At 57.3% G+C, this 15,455-nt stretch overlaps 1 protein-coding gene across 4 annotated transcripts in view; it reads right to left on the bottom strand.

Annotated features, from left to right (window-relative positions):
- The window catches only part of Cxxc5 (CXXC finger protein 5), a 32,073-nt gene extending 17,018 nt beyond the window's left edge, over positions 1–15,055 (bottom strand). The window contains exon 1 of one of the 4 annotated variants that reach the window (XM_036204623.1): positions 14,529–15,055. The gene's annotated coding sequence lies outside the window, so the exon portion shown is untranslated. Of the gene's footprint in view, positions 1–9,141; positions 9,317–14,361; positions 14,443–14,528 lie in introns of those variants that run through there. The other 3 variants (XM_036204624.1, XM_036204625.1, XM_036204628.1) reach the window with 3 other exon arrangements.
- Between the last annotated feature and the right edge of the window lie 400 nt (positions 15,056–15,455).

Genomic DNA, 15,455 nt, shown 5'->3' with positions numbered 1-15,455 from the left:
AGAGGGTCTTCTGCTTCAAAACGGGCAGATGGGAGTCACCCATTTCACAGAGGAACACTGACCAAAAGGAGGAAGTGATCTGAGGTGGAGACCACATCAACCTAACTTGGAGAAGCTTTAGGGAGCCCCCAATGGCCGCATGGAGCCTGGGGCTCTGGCTAAGTGGTCAACCAACCAGAGGACCCTGTCCTGCCTAGACCTAGTCTAGGGAATCCCAGAGAAGCTGCTGAAGCTCGCTGAGCTCAAACCCTGGTCTGGAACATAGGCCAGCCCCAACCCACTGGGTCCTGCAGACCACATACCCGAAGCTCTTGATATGGGGCTGGCCTGTTATTTTTACAGTCATCACCTGCTCCTCGGGCCATGGGTATTGAATGACCAAGGCCCTAGTTTTCCTGGGAGCTGCCAATTCCCTCATACCTATCTTCTGCTCCCCCGACCCCACCCCACCCCCTTACACTACAGTTCCTGCCCTCTACCTGCAGACCCCGGGAGATAAGCATGTGGCTGGGTCTGAAAGTTACCAGGAGGGAGGGGCAGCTGGCTGGGCCCTGGCCTCTTCTGACCACAGAAAGAGCCCACCTACGCTGAGGTCACCCTTTCCACGCCCACCTTAGGTTGGCACTTCCATGTCCGTGGTTGTGGAACCCGGGCTGGCTCTTTCTGAGTCCTTCCAGGATATGAGGTCTCCAGGGAGTTACCTGAGGCCTCAGGCTTCTCTACTCTGAACTCAACCAATCAACAACCCTCAAATGCGCACCTCCTGCCACTCAGCTGAGCGGCTTCACCTCTGCATTCATCTGAGAAGAGATCCAGACCGTGTCCAAGTCAATCTAGTTAAGGATACTTCTTGAGGTGTGCAACCCCCAGGAAAAACTCTAGCTTTGGTAGGCCAGACAGGGGCTCACTACCAGCCCCAGCGTAGCTCAATGGGACCAAACCCAGAGCCTCACACCCGCCAGGCCTGAGCTATGCAGCCGAGCCCTACCCTTAGCTTCCATCACTTACTCAGTACTATACTACAGCTTTAATACAGAGATGGGGCTTAGTCTATGCTATAAATGACAAAAAAAAAAAAAAAAAAAAAAAAAACCAAAAAAATAAAACAAAACAAAACAAACAAAGCCAGAAAACTTGGCAGGCTAGATGTGGTGGCGCATGCCTTTAATCCCAGCACTTGGGAGGCAGATAGGCAGATCTCTGAGTTTGGGGACAGCCTGGTCTACATACTGAGTTCAAGACCAGCCAAGGCTACATGCATTGTGAGATTCTTGTCTCAACAAAAACAAAACAAAGAAAGTTTAGACACGACACAGCAACCTAATCGCCAAAAGCCCGAGCCTCCATCTTAGGGAGGCGCCCCGTTCTCTAAGGGGCCATCGCTGCTGTTTCTTCTTGGGCTTTCTGGGACCTTCTCCTCCCCCCCGACCATGTTATGTAGAGGACAGCAGGAGGTGAGAGCTGGCTGTGCCCCAAATGACCTGTTGTAGAAGTGATGGGCAGCGGTTGTTAATGCCCCCTCACGATTACAAGGCCATGCCCACCCTGCTCAATTCTCTCACTTCTTGTATGGAGGAAAATGGTTGTGTCTCTAGTTCTATGTGGGAGGGAAGACGAGCCCTGGCCCCAACGGAGCTAAGGCTTAGACACCACTGCAGGCAGACTGCCAACCGCACAGCTCAGGCCCTCCTGTCAGGCCAGCGCCATGCGGACGAGGAGGTGTGGCTAAGTCCCAAGTCCCAGGGTGCTAGCTAGAGAGGCACTGTGTAAAGAGGGTCCTGGGAACCAAGGGGACCGAGTAAAGTGGGTGCCAGGAGAGGTGTCTTTCTCCCCCAGCTCCCGGAATGGTCCCATCTCTCACAGACCCCACCTTGAATGGGGAGAGAGCTGGTCACTCAGTGCTCCTGGGAAGATGGATTGTCCAAAGCATTGCTTCTCCATCCTCCTCTCCTCTCAGCTCTTCTGCCTCTCTCTTCCTTCCCTTCCTCTCCTGGTATGCTCCGCTTGAGCTGTAGTTCCCTGTGATGAGGGCAACTGGCCCCCAAATGGGACCACAGTGACCTAAGGATGGGGGAAGCACTCCTCCATCCTCACTTCATAGAATCCGAAGACATGATCAGGGGAGCCTTTTTTTTTTTTTTAAACCTTTTAGAGCTTTATTGAGAGAGAGAGAGGGAGAGAGACAGCGCAGAGGGAAGAGAGCGGAAAGAGAAAAGGCCTCCTTTTTTTTTTTTTTTTTTTTTTTTTGGTTTTTCAAGACAGGGTTTCTCCGTGCAGCAGCTTTGCGCCTTTCCTGGAACTCACTTGGTAGCCCAGGCTGGCCTCGAACTCACAGAGATCCGCCTGCCTCTGCCTCCCAAGTGCTGGGATTAAAGGCGTGTGCCACCACCGCCTGGCCAGGAGAGCCTCTTTTGTGTAAGCTCCCACAGGGATGAGCGGAGTCTGCTGACTGGAGGCTTGTGTATATGCAAAAGTGCATGCAACAGGCACTGCTCTGGGTGCCCCTGGCCTAAGCCTGCAGCCTCATAAAGGTGTGAGCCATGGCCTACAGACCTCTGCCTGAACCCGGACAGGATGGGAAGGTATACAAGGCCCGTGAGGGCAAGTGTGGCTTCCTACCTATACCTGACTGTGACTGTGCATGTTTGCTTGCCAAATCCGTGCCAGCACGTATATGCACCAGGACTGGTTATTTCTGAGGTCCCCACACATGTGTAACTAAATCTGGAGCATAAGCGGTAGCTAGGTCATGCAGAGGCATGTGGGATTAGGTGTGCTGAAGCTGTGTGTCTCCTCTGTAGCCCTGGCTGTGTTGTGTGTGGGGTTGTATAGAGTGTGCGCTCTGCTTGCTGCTAGGGATGGGGTGACTCACGTCTCCTGAGCTAATCTCGCCACCGCCACCCGCCCAGCTCACCCTGCTCTGCTGGGCTCATGGCCGCCAGCACAAGAGGTGGGGAGGAGGCGCGGGCAGGCGGCGCGGCGGGGAGGCTGGCTTGATAAATAACCTGCTGCTTCCCCAGGCCTCTGTGAAGGGGAGGCTGCATCAGCAGAGGCGCAGGGGAGGGAGGCAGGAGAGGCGTCCTTAGCCCCCAGGCTCTGACTGCCCTGGCCCCCACGGTCCAGTCTCCGGCTGCGGTTCCTGTTTCATAGAAACCTGATCTGGGAAAGCCTATCGGGTCATCTTGCCTGCCCTGCCGGGTCGCCAGGCCCAGGCAAGCTGCCCCTCAGGGAACAAGCCCACAGCCTGGCTGCCCAAGCAGTGGGTGGGTGGGTGGCAGGATATTTCTGTCCAGACTAAATGCAGCTCCAGGCCTCTGTCTGTGCACCAACAGCTGCTCCCTGAGGCCCCAGCTACGCAGTGATGACTAAATTTAGCCCCACCCCCCGAAGCTCACCTCTTCTCATTGGCTCCACCCACATGAGGATAGAGGGAAGGATGGATGGGTAGTCAGTCACCTTGGGCAGGTGAATGCCTCTCTCTGGGTCTTAGTCGTGAACAACAACAACAAAATCATGTATTACTCAGCTCTGGGCTCTGTCCTGCCTGGCAGGATTTTTATTGAGGATACTTCATAAAAAGAACTAAGCTGGGGTCTTTGCGCAGTGGTTACAAAGCCTGAGAGGTTTCTTCCCCATAAACTTGAAGCTTATAAACACCACTCCCTCCACTCTGCCTTTTCCTTGCTCAGCCTGGGCAATACCAATCTCCTCCAATCTACCCAACCAGACTCTGGCAAGGGGACAAGTTGTGCCAGGCTGTGTGTGTGTGTGTGTGTGTGTGTGTGTGTGTGCGCGCGCGCGCGCGCGCGTGCGCGCGCCCGCGCGTGTGTTAGATGCTATTTCCTGGAGGCGACAGTCGGGCTCAACCCGAATTCCTGTCTGGATCCTAACTTCAGCAGGAGAGCCTCTGCCCCAGCTTGGGCCCTGGATAGGATCACTACATCTCTGCTCTGATATTGGGGGTAGAGGGGGGGGGTCAGTCATCTCCACAGGGTTCAGCAGGCCGGGAGGCAACCACAGTTCCTCTCCTCTGCCCACCCGCTGCTTCCCCCAGCCCCACATGCACTGAATTCCCCACGTGCCTGTCTGTCTCTGACAGCTCCCGCAAAATACTTGGCTGAGCAGGCGCCCGCTGTTCTGAGCCCGCTGAGAGCCTCCTCCCTGTCTTCCCGGGGGGTTCTGCAGACGCAGCCAGGGATGGGAAGAGACGAAGAGTCTATAGCTTGGTGGACAGTTGGGGTAAAGAAAGGGCAGGAGAGGCCAGTTTCAATTCTCACATTATCCCCAGTCCCTGGCCCTGGGCACGGGAGACAAGGGGAGGCTACATCAAGCAAGCCAGTCTGTCTGGGTGGCAGCTGATTATATCCCTGCTGCTCCCCCAACATCCCAGGAGGCCCTTCCAGGGGTTTCCCATTCTCCTGGGCCAACGAAAGGGCACCTGCCAGCTCTCCCCAACCCCCAGGTTGCAGCTCGGGACATAGCTGAGGGCATCAGAAGGCTTTGAAATCTGGATGAGGGCCCAACCCCTCTTGGCAGTCATAACCCCCCTCTACAGAGCATGAGGGGGTGCGTTCCAGCTCTCCTGCAATGAGAGGCACACCCACCCAGCTGCCAGGCTGGGATGACTCCATGTAGACCTGAGGGGGGCCAGAGGGAGGCCAAGTCTGCCCCCTACTGCTTCCCATCCAGCTCTTCGGGTCTTCCTAGGGGAGCAGCGGGGATTTTCCCCTGGCCAAAGCCTAACTAGCTGCCAAGCTCCTTCTACTCACCTCTGTGACCCAGTCACCCCCTCCCCCATTCCTGCCGCCAAGGATCCCCTTCTCCCCGGGCAACGCGCCACTTGACTCAGAGTCCCCAAGCACCCCTCACCTATCCAGTGGAGATGCTTATTTGGCCCTGGAGGGATAACATGCTCCATTTTACAGATGGACATACTGAAATCAGGAGGGAGCCACACACACATACACAGGGGCAGAAGCAGGCTTCCCACCCAATCTTATCCTGAAAGACACGGATTCAATTCCCTCTCTTATCTACCCACCCCATTAACCTCCATTTCCCGCTCAGGAACGCAGTCACCCCTTTCCCAGGCAGTCGGGAACCCCGGAGTAACTCCACGGGAAGCTTTCGGTGCTGGAAGGCCTTCTGGATTATGCTGCCACTCTCCATAGCCTAACAGCGGTCTCGGGAAGACTCCTAGGCTTGCTGTTGCAGTGAACCGCACTGTGGGACAAAGTCTCTTCTCCCCATTGCACAGATGGAGTTGCTGAGGACCCCAGGGGAGGGGAGCTGCAGGCAGCCATGAGTCAGAGGGGGAGCTGGGAAGGCGCCCGGCCCTGCCTGCTGTCGCTGGAAGCAACAGCCTGCATTTCCTCCTCACGCTGGTGCCTCGGGAAGCGTGGGCAGCAGGCGGCAGGCTGCCACAGGGAGGAGCCCTCCTGTGCCTACAGGCCAGCCTCGGCCCCTTGCTGCCTGGCTGGGCCCAGAGCCCACAGGCTCCATGCAGAACTGGCCTTTCGGTCCCAGGAATAGGTTCCTGTCACTTGAGGTCTTCTCCAGGATCTGTGACCTCAGGAAAGCCCCCAGCCCCAGCCCCACACCCCAGAGTCCTCTATCATGGAACAAGGAGATTGAAGCATGGCCGTTCATGCTTCCTTCCCACAGGAAAACTCACTCCTCGGTGATTATAGAATCCCAACATGACATAAATCCAGACTTAAACCATCCTTTCACTGCTATCACTAAAAATTCTAAACTGCCAAGACCTGGCAGCCCTGAGGAGGAGGGGCTGTGTCCAGCCTACCTCCGTCTCCTACGCTGGGCCAGTTAACCAATCTCCTACCTAGTTTTTGGGGAGAGGGACTGGGTTTCTTCTATCAGGGTCAACAGGAAATGACATAAAGCTGGGGTTTACTATGAGCTTGGGGAGGAGCCCGTCTAACCCCAAGGGGACAGGCCACCTCCTCCTGGCACACAGGGCCACTAACTACACAGATGTCAGGAAATGAGCTTGTGGGGGAGCAAGAGTTGTTGGTGGTGTTGTGTGTGTGTGTGTGTGTGTGTGTGTGCATGCTTGCACGCGCTCGCGCATGCCTGTGCCCCCCCTTCCCAAAGGAGGGCCCAGCCCACATCAGGTCAGCGCTGGTCTCTTTGCTTCTCAGGTTCCAAGCCAAGCTCCTGGCTTTATCTTCCTGTCTTCACCACCCACTGTTTCCTGCTTCCCACCAGTCCCTTCACCTCCCAGGCTGGCCCCAGTTGAGGCCAGCTGGTAGCCAGCCAGAAAAAGACTCCAAGTCGGAGCCCAATTGACAGACAGAAACACCGAGGTCCAAGAAGGTAGGCCCAGCAGGTCGTTGGTGCTCCTGAGTGCTTCCGTTGAGCCAGCAGGGGTCTACACAGCAGCCTATCTACCCCCACAGCCCCGTGTACTTTGGGAAAGTTCACTCACACTGCCAGCTCATTCATTCATTCATTCATTCATTCATTCATTCATTTGCTTAACTAGTCAACCAGCCTTCCTCTGCTGGGGTGATGGAGTTGGGGGCGGGAGTGGGGGGGTGGGCTGAGGTTTGGGGTGGGAGCGACCCGGACCTGTGTTTGCAGGCTGAGGGGAAGGTACAAAAACCATCACACACTGACCCAACTCTAGCTGTCCTCAGGGTCCTCCCAGGCTGTCATGGACTCTGTTTGCCAGTGTCAAATCAGACTCTAAGCCTCTTTCCTCAGCTGGATACAGCCGGGCGCAAACAACACCCAGCTCCGTCTACCGTCTACCGTGGGGATGAAAAGCAGAAAAAAGGCCAGAAAGATGTTGACACAGTAGCGTCACTTAGTAGGGCTTAGGGTGGGCTAGCCATTCTCAAATCCACGTGGGGGCCGAGCCTGGTGATGGCAATAGCCAAAACCTTTGAACACTCACACGGTGCCAGGCACTCGGGCACGGAGAGAGTCCCTGCCACATCCCACTTGCAAGCCTGGCAAAGAACAGGCTCCGAAACCTTGTAAGCATCTGATGAATGAGGGAGCTGATGACAGGGAGTGCGGCATTGTCTCCAAGCAAAGTACAACCTAGCACGTGCTTGTGACTAAACAGGTCTCAACACACACACACACACACACACACACACACACACACACACACACACACTCAGGTGTGTACATACGGCCCTAGGGAGGGCAATGAGGGATTCAGCTGCTCTGACTCTGCACCTACCTCACACCTGCCCATGATGTGAGCAGAGCTGAGGAACTGTGCCAAAGACAGGGACTAGACCCAGTGGAGAGAGGCCAGAATGATAGTTTTTCATAGTTCTGACTAGGAGATTACAGGCCTAGGTTAGGCTACTGGGTGGGAGATAGGGTGGCTGCTGGGTCCTAGGCCTCCAGTACCCTCACTGTAGGCTCATTCCAGCATGGCAAACAAGCATTCCTGTTGGCAGACCAAGAGAGCCTGAGGTCAGAAGAGGTCAGAGGCAAGGGAGGGATTGGTCCCCTCAAAAGCCACGTGGGGTCTGCCAGACAGGACAGAGTGAGTCCAAGGCTCCCCAGGGGCCACTGGGCAGGCCTGGCTCTGCCCTGTGGAGCCCAGCAGCTGGAGAGGAGTAAATACAGCGCAGGACGCCCCAGCCACATTCCTGGGAGGCCAGCACGGCCGGCCGCCTGCCCGCTGCTCTAAGCAGAGTGCGGCAGCCAGGCCCAGGGCTGCCACTGCCCTCTTCCCAAACAAACAGAAAAATAAATAAAACCAGCTCTTACGCCAGCCAGCCAGCCAGCCAGCCGGGCCAGAGGAGGGGGCAGGAAGGGGCGGAGGGCGCAAGGACAGGCAGGCAGACCAGTTGCCACGGTTTCTGTTCCTCTGGGAAGGGGGAGACCAACAGAAGAGGAAAATGGAGGAAAAGCAGATGAGATGGGTCAGAGATGTCAGGAGGGGACACATGAGATGGAAATGGGGTGGGGGTGACCAACGGAGGTGTAGAGTTGGGGGTCACCAGGGAAGGCCATAGGGGCAGTCACAGTGGTCACGGTGGGAGAAGGTAGAGGCAGCCGCTGGGTCAGTAACTCAGTGACAGAGATGCTTGGGGCGGGGGTGGGGGAGCAGACAAAGGGGGCCCTGTGGGCTGGGGCAGGGGGTCGACTTGAAGGGCCATGAAATATTAAAGAGCCCAGGCCAGTGAGTGGCAGAGGTCACAGAATTCAGAAGACTAGCCAGTAAGCTACAGGGGAGCCTGAGGCTGGAAGGAGCCCTCACCTCTGTCATAGCCTGTCCAACAGAGGACATGCAGAGGGCGGGAGGGGCCGTGGGGATTGCTGATAGGAGAGACCTCTGCAGTTCCCTCTCCCCTCAGGCTGAGCTGGGTACAGCCAGTCACCCCAGGAAGAGCCAGGAGACCTGTCAGCACTGTGGCTGCCATGGTACCTCCTGAGGGAGGAGGGTTAGACGACCCTTCCCGGAAAAAAAGAAAAATTGTCCATCCAAGCCACCACTTTTCATAGTGACCAGCAGAGAGAGGAGGCTGTGCCTCCCAGCCCAGCTGAGCCAGCAGGCCATTCCCTGGCCCCATCACAGTCCCATGACCTTGGCCAGTCCCTTGTCCTCCGTGGCTATATAGTTCCACCCGTGCCAGACTTCATGTGAGGAAAATCACGTAAGATAGCATGTGGCAACCCTGCTGGGGGTTAAGCATCCTGCATCCTGTACACCTTCTGATGCCGAGGTCAGTCCCATCGGTCCACTTTACAGATGGGGAGTGATGCAGCCAAGGCCACAAAGCTGGTTATTAGAGACATCCATGCCCCCCCCCCCCCGCAATTCACTGGGGAGTTTCTCGACACTATAAAAGCCAACTTGCAAACCTAGTGTGGTGGTACACGCCTTTAATCCCAGAAAAGGCAGGTGGATTTCTGTGAGTTCAAGGCCAGCCTGGTCTACATGGCAAATTCCAGGACAGTCAAAGCTAGAGAGATCCAGGTCTCCAAAAACCAAAAACACCCCCGGTCTCCAAAAAACAAAAACAAAAACACCCCCCTACCCCCGCCAAAAGCCAACTTCTGATTAGATGAAGCCCTCTCCTCATGCTGCGTGTTGAGTCTTTGTATTCAATCTAAAACTGGTCTCGTGAGGTAGCCACTTACTGTCCTCACCTCAGAGATAAGAAAACAGGTTAGCAGACACTCCTCATACAGGCAGCCACAGTGGCCAGGATTCACAGCCAGGTCTGATGAATGTTCTCGAGTCCTGCTGCTCATGGGTACTTGTCTGGGTGGAGTCCAGGGATGGTATTAGGGGGATCCAGTAGAAGGCCTTGGTGGTCCCACAGGCCCCTAAAAGCATTATGGCTTGGAACAGTTATCAGGAAATGCCGGTACATTCCCATGGGAAGGCAGAGGAAAGAGGGTCTCTCCAAGTCTGAGGTTAGCCTGAGCTACATAGAAAGATCCTGTTTGGAGGGGGGAAAGTAAATCATAAGTGCTATGCTAGGTAAGTAGTAAGTGTTAGGAGCAGAGGAGTTGGACACTGCCTATGGAGGCCATGGTCATGGTCCGGCCTAGGGGCCTGGCTAAAAGGGACCTGCCTATTCTACAGGTAACCCTGAACCAGCTAATAGAGAACCTGTTTCTGGACAGAGGGATACTGTAGTTGGCTCAAAAGGGTTGGTGGAACCCTCACTGTCTTGCTGGTCCCCAGGGTTCTGATCTGAGCTTTAGGGTCACAGTACCAGGAACTAATCACCCTCCCAGATTCCCCAGAGCTAGCTAAAGGGAAGCTGGGATTGCCCACCACCCCCCAATCCCTGCGAGCCCAGAGGGAGGCCAGCATCAAGAGGCAGGAAATGAAGAAGAATTTGCAATCTAATTGAGCTGGCGGGGGATTAGGCAGCAGAATGCAATTACAGAGGCTGGAGCAGGGCCAGGGGCACTGACACCCCGAGATGTGGCCTTGTCCAGGTGACTGGGTCCAGCTACTCTCCAAGCCGGAGAGATTCAACTAAGGGAGGGGAAGATAGGTAAGCAAGGCTTGAGGCTAGACCACTCTCCCTTAGAAGACTGTGAGGAGTTCCAGCTCCATGGGATGCCCAGCAGCAGAAATCATGTTCGTGTCCACACCCCCGAGAATCCAGGACAAGCCCACCGACTCTCATGTGAGAGGTCAAGGCAGAGAGGCAGGCCCTCTCACAGACTCTGCTGTGCATGCACATACGTGACTGTGCTCCCAGTTAAGTCACACACACACACACACACACACACACACACACACACACGTTTACCTGCACAGGGACATACTCTAACCTGCAGACACAGTTATAGACCTCTGCTGCCACCGGCTCCGTAAAGGGGAGAAACATTTAAAAAAAAAAAAAAAACACCCATGACCTTAAAATCCTTTTATTCTTATAATCACAGGCTGCCATCACTGTGGATATGCGCTGTCACCCCGGCCCCAGCCTGTCTCCCTCCATGGCTTCCAAAACTCCCAGCAGGCAGGCAGACCGGGAGGCTGCCCGGTTACTGCTGGGGAGGGGGAGGGGCACCCCGGAGTAGAGAAGGTTTTAAGTCTCTCTGCTTCACAAGCAGGGAGGGAAGGACTCAGAGAGTCAGACTGGCAGACGGAGACATAGAAAGAGAAAAGAGCACAGACACCAGCCACTGACTACTGCCCACCCAGCTCAAATATTCCCACACTAGGCTTATTTGAACTCTGACAATCCAGACACATACCACTAAAGGAGTGGATACTTCTAGATTTGTAAGTCCATATAAAACAGATACATGCCAGGAGCCAGGAGTGGTAGGGCACACCTTCCATCCCAGAACTAGGGAGGCAGAGGCAGGCAGATGTCTGTGAGTTCAAGGCCAGTCTGGTTTACATAGTAAGTTCCAGGGCTACATAGTAAGAGCCTGTCTCAAAACAAATACATACAAATCACAAGCCCTACAAAATTCCAAATACTCAAAACATACAGAACACGAACACACACACACACACACACACACACACACACACGCACGCACGCACACACGCGCGTGCGCACAATATAGGGAACCGGCCAACCTTCAGACATACTAACGAGTGAATGCATAACCATTCACAAAAATCACCCATCCTAAACTCCCCCGTCCTCAGACAGATACGTTCTCCACACAGATTCAAAGACAGATATACCAGCCTGGGTCTCACACAGGAGATCAACCCAGTGCCTGCCACACAACCCCATCTTTGCTGGCTGACACTGCCTCGGGGTCTCTGAAGGGGCAGTCCTTTCTCACTACCAGCAGCCTGGGAAGGTGGGCTCAGCACTGAGGGCAGGCAGAGTAAGAGGGAAGTTGGAGAATGCAGGGAAAAAACTTTAGTGGGATATTCTTGTTGGGCAGTAGTGCGTGAGTAACCGGGGAGGCTTTTTGTGGTCTGGTGAGTTCCAGCTATGAGCGAGAGTTTAACTATTAATATACTTAATCAAGGACGCTTTGCGCGCACACACACAGAGCCACACACAGCTCCAGAACAAGACCAGGTGGTAAGGGTCAGAGAGCAGTATAGCAAGCGGGTGGCCCCTCCAGACTACAGAGGCAGAACACACAGCCCCAGAACGGCAAAGTCATCAGTAACTTCTATTTCCTGTCAGAGAATGAGTAAATGAGTTACATGTAATGACAGTAGTCAAGCCTGCACCATCCATGACCAGCGAAAGCCAATGCTGGAGAATTAGCTGTGACTACATGATCACACGGAATTCCAAGAGCAGGACCAGGTCTGTCCCACCTGTATCCCTCCATCTCTCTAGGGCACCCTGCACCCTAGGACGTCCACTGGCTTTGGCTCAGTCCAAAGCTCTCTCATCCCTTCCATCTCACTGCATGCTCTCCTGAGTAACCAGGTGGGGACCTGAAGAAGATGAGGTACTTCATCTACAGAGACAACCATGCCTCCACATTTCTATGGGCCCCAGTTTCACACTTGCCAAATAGGTACCAGAAAAGAAACAGCAAGACTGAGGGGTCACAATGGGAGCCCCGGGCACAGAGCATGTGAGGGACTTCAGCCCCCGGATTCAGAACCCTCCCCTCCCCTCCCCTTCCCCCATGCGGCCCAGCTCAGCCCAGCCGGGTGGACATTCCAGACCTCACGTGATAAAGGGGAGGCCATTGGCCCTCCGGTAAGTCAACAGGGGAGATAGGAAGCCCAGGCCAGGGTCACCTGCTGAGCTGGGAAACCGGGCCCAAACGCACACAGAAATAAGGCACTACTAAGCCAGCCAGCCAGGGGCCCGGTTCGCAGAGGACCCTCTGTCCCACCTTGGAAAGGGGGGGACTCAAGCTTGGCTAGGGGTTTCCCATAGAGAACCCAGCTCCTGCTCTGGGGGAAGGTGGGGGTACAGAGCCTTCCGGGCTGACTGGGAACCCAGGGGCCAACCTCCCTCAGCTGTTCCCACCCCTCCCTGGGGCAAAAATCAAACTGTCACCCCTCCCTCCTCCCTAAGGAGAAGGACAATTTCCGTTGGGGAGTTGACAGCTGCAAAGCGAGCCACTACCCCCCCACCCCCCAACAAGCTCCAGCTTGACTCTAAGGAACTGCAAAATCAACAACCATGCAGTCACAGGCGAAGTGGCCGCGGCCAGTCTCCTCGCACCTCTCAAAAAGGGGATGGGAAGGATTTCCAGCTAAAACCAGGACACAGGAGTCTTTCGGTAAAGGGTCAGGTCAAGCTTACACCCCCCCCCCGGCACCCCCTAACCATCTCATTTAAATGCTCTCCATCGCTAGGACCGTACACCCCGAAGCCCGCGGGCGGGGGCAGCTGAGGTGGCGCCGGGCGTTCAAACCGCGCTCCAAACAAGTCCGCAGCGACACAAGCGCTCACAAGCCCCCGCCAGGCGGCCCCAGCGGAAAACTTGAAAGGGACTCTGTTTGCCGGCGGCCCCGGGGCGGCTCCGGCGGGGGCGGGGGCGAGGGCCAGCGATCACACGCCCCCTTCCCCAACGCTTCCTGGGCAAACCCTCGGGGCGAGGGAGGGCTCCACACACTACAAAACCAAGGGCTCCAAACTGCGCGGGGGCTCAGGGCAAGGCGGGGATCAAGGGCCTAATCCGCAACTCGTTTTGGGAACCCCCCCAACTGGAAGACCCAACTCTCAGACTACCCAGGGTCCCGGGGAGCAAAGTAGGGTGCAGCTGCCAAACCTTCATTCCCCTCCTCAGGAAGACTAGAGAGACCAAGTCTTTCAAGATGAGTCACTACAGAACCCCCCAAATCTAATAGTACCTCCTTGCGACCCATGGCACCAACCCAACTCTGCGCACCCCTTACGATTCCCCCAGGAAGGAAAACGGGAATTTTTCTTGCTCCTTTCCGTTGCGCACTAGCTCCTGTGACAGGTCCCCTACTTAAAAATCGGGGTTCCTCACTTTCGGTAGAACCTATAATATAAACAAAGCCGGGCGCACCCCGCGCTCCCCGCCGGAAAACAGCCCATTCCGGGTGAGGACAACTTCCCCCAGTCAGAAAATTAACACATTCCTCTCGCGGCGGTTCAGCCCCCGGCTCCAGGGATGCGAAAGGGAGGGGGCTCGGGCGGGACTTCGGGGGTAAATTCGGGGCCAGAGCAGCGTGGCAGGAGCCTGGGATGCCCGCCCCCTGCAGCCCTGCAGCTGAGGAACACTCCCCCCCCCTCCCATTCTGCGTCCCCGGCCTTGCACGCAGCTGGGCACACGCGGAGAGGCAGTCAGAGACTCCCCAAGGCCGTAGAGGACAGAAGAGAGGCCGCCTGGGCGGCGAAGGTGGGGGTGATATACTTTGACGGGGGGGGGGAAAAAAAAGGTCAAACTTGATCAGCCCGCCAGGCACCCTGCAGGCAGCGGGGGCGAGGAGCCGGAGCGGAAACACAGAAGTGGCCGCCGCCTCTTCCAAGTCGAAGGGGAGGCACGGCCACGCGTGGACCGAGGCGCTCGGGGCAGTTATGGTCGCCTACAAACACAGGGCAGCTAGTGGGGGGCTGATGCGGGCAGTGCGCGCCGCAGATCTGCAAGCAGCCGCCCCCGCAGGCGCAGCACCCGCCCAGCACTGCGAGGTGAGGACCCCCGGCGCCCGCGAGCACCAGTGATCGGGAAGGAAGCGTCCCCCGCAGAGAGAGCTCCAGCCTCGCTCCTCCGCTCCCAGCCCGCCGTCCTCGACCCTAAAACCCCTCTTTTTGTCTGAACTCAGTGATCTGCGACCGAGCATACTGCGGCTTGGGAAGGCTTGGATATAGCAGCGGCCACCGAGCGATCACCGGAGCTAGGTCTCCCAGGCCCGGCGGCTCAGGCTGCGGGCGTCCCCCGCCCCTCCCAAACACCGACCCCTCCTTCCCCATCCCTGGCTCTCCGCACCTGAACTTCGGGGGAACCCGCGCCACCAAACTTTCCGCGGACTTGCAGCGAACTCCGGCCCCGGCCGCGCACGGAGCCCCGGGGGAGGAGAGGGAGGGAGGCGGGGAAGGGGAGGGGGCTGGCCTCCCGGGGGGGGGGCCGGGGGAGGGCTGTGGCCCGACACCTACCGGCTCTGCGAGTCGTCCGAGCCGCCACGGTCGCCGCGAGGCCGAGGGGGAGGGGCGGGGCGGGGAGCTGCGCTCCGCTCTGGGCACCACCGCGGTGCGCTCCGCTCCAGTCGCCCGCCGCGCCCGGGGCCAGAGCCGGAGTCGCGCCGCCGCGGCTGGCCCGAGGCGGGGAGGGGGGGGGGAGCCTGCAGCACCTGCCCCTCCTCCCCCTCCCCGCGGCCCAAATTAAAAAACAACAAAAAGCAACTAATCACCCCGGAGCGCAGCGCCTCTCGGCGCGGCGGGCGGAGGACTCGGCGTGCGGCGCCCGGACTCAGCAGGCGGCGCGCATGGCTAGGCACAGGCTGGGACTCGGAGCCGGGCTGTCGGGGGCGAGGCTCTCCTCTTCTGGCTCTGCTCGGACGCCTGCTCTCGCCGCCGCCTCTACATCCCAGCTCAGGCTCCGCCGCCTCTGCCGCCGCGCCGCGCGCCCGCCCGCCCGGGCAGGAGCTCCGAACGCTGCCCGGGGGCTGCCGGCAAAACCCGGACCGGACTATCGGCTCCCTCACACCCCCCCCCTCCACCTCGGATTCCCTCCCTCCTCCCGCGGCCTCCCTCCCAGAGCAGCTTTGGCCACTTGGACGCCGCAGGCTCTGAAGCTGGAGCCGCAGCCCCTGCGCCTGCCGATTCCAGCGTCCTGGCGAGGTCCGCCCAGGCTCAGCTCCCCCGCGCGCCCGGCTTCTCCTTTTTTCCATGCAACTTTACAAATAAATAAAATAAATATCCCCCACCCCCCTTTGTAAGAGATGCCTGGGCATGGAGACGCACCTTCCGGGGAAAATCCGCCGACCTTCTGGACCCTGTTCAGCTGTTCTGTGGGGCAACAAGCTATGGGAATTGAGAGGGAGGTTTTGGCTGCCCACCCTCCAGCTCAGGTGCTCGTCCGTC

This window comes from Onychomys torridus, chromosome 13, assembly GCF_903995425.1.
Source record: "Onychomys torridus chromosome 13, mOncTor1.1, whole genome shotgun sequence".
NCBI classification, from domain to species: domain Eukaryota; kingdom Metazoa; phylum Chordata; class Mammalia; order Rodentia; family Cricetidae; genus Onychomys; species Onychomys torridus.
This window is presented reverse-complemented; position numbering and strand designations above follow the sequence as displayed.